Source organism: Mixophyes fleayi, chromosome 9 (genome assembly GCF_038048845.1).
Source record: "Mixophyes fleayi isolate aMixFle1 chromosome 9, aMixFle1.hap1, whole genome shotgun sequence".
In the NCBI taxonomy this organism is placed as follows: Eukaryota; Metazoa; Chordata; class Amphibia; order Anura; family Limnodynastidae; genus Mixophyes; species Mixophyes fleayi.
Genome location: NC_134410.1, coordinates 121,170,539 through 121,175,702, shown reverse-complemented (window position 1 = coordinate 121,175,702; position 5,164 = coordinate 121,170,539).

The following is a 5,164-nucleotide window of genomic DNA, read 5'->3' as shown; positions in this document are numbered from 1 at the left end:
CAAAGACAAGGTAAGTGTATCCTTCTTGGCTCCAAAGTGAACATCCGATTCACAAATGTAGATGGTCAGATGCTTTTTGTGATATTCAATTTGGAAATCCGTTCAGCAATTCCCGTCTGTAAGCCGTTAGCAGCCTTTTTACCAAGCTCCTATTCCCCAGAAAACTGACGTTTCAGGGGGACCACCGCAATTATAAGTATCCCCTCTATAATTGAAAGATTGTAGCCGATATCTGAGATATGTATTGCTTTAACTTATTACTGAGATTAAGGGTAAAGTGTGGCCCTTCTTAAAGGTTAGGGGGCCACCTATGTGGCCCTTGTAGTGTATCACGGTGCTAACGCACCAGTTTAGATGATTCGTCATTCTGACATGCGCCAATCCAAGAGATGAATGCGCCTACGTCCTCTTTGTTTTTATAGCACCCTCAAGCACATTCTTTAGTCAACGTGCCTCAAAATGTGGCTGGTGTATTGTTGCAAGCTTTATTATAAAAGGAAATGGCAATTGTTAAATTTATTATGGAAATGACACTGAAAAAAGACAGTTATCTGGTGACATAAAACTTTATATCCTAATTTCAACTCAAAAAGCCAAATTGGCAATAAAGGATAATTAATTGATTGAGGATGAGAAATAATTCATTTTGGAATGTATGTTTTTTATATTCGAACCCAATTATTTTTAGTTTGGTGACTTTTTATTTAAAGACTACTGGAATCATGATGGAAAGAACATCCTGGAACCGCGATGGGCAGAACATTATGGTAACTTTTCATTTACAGATCACTGGAACCGCGATGGGCAGAACGTTATGGTAACTTTTTATTTACAGACCGCTGGAATCATGATGGAAAGAACATCCTGGAACCATGATGGGCAGAACATTATGGTAACTTTTTATTTACAGATTACTGGAACCGCGATGGGCAGAACATTATGGTAACTTTTCATTTACAGATTACTGGAACCGCGATGGGCAGAACGTTATGGTAACTTTTTATTTACAGACTGCTGGAATCATGATGGAAAGAACGTTATGGTAACTTTTTATTTACAGACTGCTGGAATCATGATGGAAAGAACATTCTGGAACTGCGATGGGCAGAACATTTGGATCCTGTTCTCCAAATCTCTTTATGCCTTTTGCAGAGGTTATTTTCTTTAAAACTCTTAATTGTCTCAACACAATACAAATGGGTCATGAAACATTTTTTTTATCTCATATTAATTTGGCCCATCTAATAGGTGATCTGTTCAATCAATTAGTGCTAGGGACCTATTACGCAGTACTGTAGATTGAAGGGGTCAAGACACAAATGACATATAATGACATGAAACCGAGGGGAAGGATGACCCTGCCCAAGTGAGCTTACAATCTAATCTAAGAATGCTATATTTTATTCAGTGATCCATGAGAAATGTTGCTGTTCTCTGGGGGATGTTTAGGACAACATGGAGCAACAGGTAGCAGAAAAGTGCTCTCAGTATCACAATTATAAAGATCATCAACGCTGGTTAAATGAAGGTCTTCTCCTGCCACATCTGGGACTTAAATGGAAATGAGCCTGGTCACAAATATACCCAGAACTATTATGGAACGACTAAAAGCTTGATTAAGAAGTCACGGGGGCCAATTTATTTATACATGGCAATTACATTTTACATTGGAATACACAAGAGTATTTTAAATAAAATATTTTAATAACTTTAATGCAATAATTATACTAGTGGTCCCTGTATTTAAAAATATTCATTGGGAATTAGAATATTGCCCCAGTTATGGGTTGTTTCATATGAAACCGATTATATCACAAACCAAGGGGTAAACTTATCAAGCTGCAAGTTTGAAAGAGTGGAGATGTTGCCTATAGCAACCAATCAGATTCTAGCTGTCATTTTGTAGAATGCACTAAACAAATGATAACTAGAATCTGATTGGTTGCTATAGGCAACATCTCCACTTTTTCAAACCCGCAGTTTAGTAAATATACCCCCAGATGTTCACCTAATTATATATGCTTAGCATTTTAAACATATTAATTTCTCATTTTCCACTACCTATGTGCTGTGTACAGCAGTTGATCTCCATACTGTGGGAGAGACCATCATAAGTAAAACTGAAAGTGCTATGTGTTTATATTATGCAACAGACGTTTATAGACAATAGGGCCCTATTCATTAAGGCACGCACCTACTACGTTTAAGGAAATATTCACAAATACCTTATTTTTCCCCTCAACTCCTACACAGAACAGAACTAAATCATAAATCAATTCATCTGTGGCTTTAAAATCCCCACCCTGCATGAATGTCAACACAGGGTTCATTGTTGGTGTACTTTGATCTTGTCCCTAAAGTATTTTAATTTATTAAACTCGCACATACCCTCCTGTAAATACATTCCTTTATCCTTCTGCCTTTTATTTGTTTACCTGTCAAAGTCTTTATTAAACCAAAGGTAGATTTATTAAAACTTGTAAAATAGGAAAAGTACAGGTGTTGCCTCTGGCAACCAATCAGATTCTAGCTCTCATTTATCTATGACATTCTAGAACATGAGAGCTAGCATCTGATTGGTTGCTATGGGCAACACCTCAACTTTTCCTTTTTACAACTTTTCGCAAATCTACCTCCAAGTTCTTTATTTTTTTGCCTTGGATAGGACACAGAGCTACTCTGTGACACGATTATATTCAGCGCAAAGAGGGAAGCCCAGATGATAAAATGTATTTACTAAAATATATAATGTATATAAGTGTAATATAGTTTATTTCATATTTTTAGACCAGCACAAGAACATAACAACACTGACCAAGCGATGGTTTACGAAGTAGTCAAGTAACGCTCACTGAGTAGGAGAAAAGAGCAGCCAACACCCATACTGACATGTTATAAAAAAACACACCAGTCGTCCGAGAGTACAGAAAGCTCAAAATAAACACAGAAAATGAACAGCTGTGTATTTAAAACACATAAACTACAAAAGTGCAAACACACCTACATAGGCGCACCGTCCAGGGGTTTGAAACCAGCCTAGAAAAGTCAGTTCAATCCTTTTGTGGGTAGGAACGTAATTTGTGCCCCCCACTCCCCACAAGGCAAAGCATGGGAAACCCCACGAGAACCAACTTCCCCACCCCTTTAATTTAAATAATCTTATTGTATAAAACAAAGTCTTGTCTTTAGATGCTGTTGTACCTACTCCGCCATTGCATAGATACAATAAATAAAAAATAAATTATGTTTTTACATCCTAAATAAAGACTTTTTAATGATATAGCGTGTTATAATGTAGTCGTTTCATCAAAAGCATTTTTTAACAACATTTTCAGATTCCTACACTTTTCGAAAAATAATGCTAGTTTGTCTTTCTGTAACATATCCACATTAAGGGGTAATTGTATCAAGCTGTGAGTTTCCGGCGGGTTTGAAAAGTGGAGATGTTGCCTATAGCAACCAATCAGATTCTAGTTATCATTTATTTAGTATATTCTACAAAATGACAGCTAGAATCTGATTGGTTGCTATAGGCAACATCTCCACTTTTCAAACCCGCCGGAAACTCGCAGCTTGATACATTTACCCCAAAGTGTTTTGCAATTTATTTTGTAGTAATGGACTGTCACTAAGAGGTACATAATGATTTAAGAGAGCGCCTTTGGCGGCAAGTACACCAAGCAAAAATAGCTGCATCAAACTTCATTCCAGACGCTCAACATCAATGTTTTACTAATTGATTCTGAAATTGTAGTCAGTAGTGGGGTCCTTTGCGTTCGAAAATGAAGTGGACGTTTCTGCTCTCTCTGGTGGATGGTTTGTTTATGGGCATGTGGAGAATGATTTTACGCAAAACACGGCACGTATTGGCATTTACGCTCCTTAATGAATCAGGACCTTTGTGTCTGTCTTACAGAGTAATATCTGACATTCATCACACAGTAAGGAATTTTCAGGTTTGTATCTAACTTAGTTATAACTTCATTGTACCTAACTTAAATATGTCTCTCTCTCACTAACTGCCCCAAGTGTGAGGAGGCCACAAAGGTCTCTCTTTAACCATTACCACTAACTGCCCCCAGCTGTGATTTGTCTGGTGTAGAGGTGACCACACCAAAATCATCATCATCATCACTCCACATATCACCTGTCACCTTCCCCGTCCTATAGTCCTTGACACGTACAAACCCCACCACAGAGCAGAATGATTTGACACCATTGTTTCAAAGCTCTAAAGGTGCCTATGCAGAAATATAAGATAATCAGATACCAAAGGCTTTTGCAGTCAGAGAAATAGAGGACTGCAGTTGTGACTCTCTCCGCTGATGGTCAAACAGAGGTTTATGGAGTTTGCAGAAACATGGCCCATTCCTGATACACAGTTACTGATTAAAGACAGTGAGAAAAGTCTTTCTTCTTGCTTAAAGAAGGAAATGGCTCAGCAGGCTAGTAGACAGGTTCTTTACTTGTAGTGATATAGGAGGCTCAGGTTAGAATCCCCTGTCTGCTTTCATTTTAGAACAGTGAATTTTGTAGAAGGCTGATTGAAGACCATGAGAACAGTATAAGTGAGCTCAGTTGACTAGTAGTGAGGTGCCCTTGGACAGTCATAGTAGAGGACCTGCTTTGAATTCCAAGCGGCCTCCTTTTTAGCACATCTCATGTTGCAACAGGCTTGTTGACGTCCATGAGAAAAGTCTCTCCATAGCTGAAACAAAACATCTTCTAGTTTGGTGGCCCAGTAGATAGGAGATCTGTTTACAGTTGATCTGATTAGGGATTTGCTTGTTTGAATCCCCAGTCAGGTAACATTTACAATGCCTTTGATTTTGCTCCAGGACCCTTGTTGGCATTGATAAAAGTCTTACTGCTGCTTGTTATCATGTACTGGTTCAGATGACTAGTAGGCAAGTTGTTGACTATGATGCTGGAGGTCCTGGTTTGAATCCCCAGACAGGCTTGATGGTCTGTCATTAGCCTGGTCTGGGGCTGGTTATTGGGTTCTCTCCTGGTGATGTTAACTTGTTTGTCTAGCATTCTTTAATATACTTGGCTGTTGTACAAAGTACTAACAGCCAATGTATAAAAAGAGTTCTTTTTACATTCTTATCTTGCCTACTCTTTTCTCAATATTCATACAAACTCAGCATCATTCTTCTGGTAA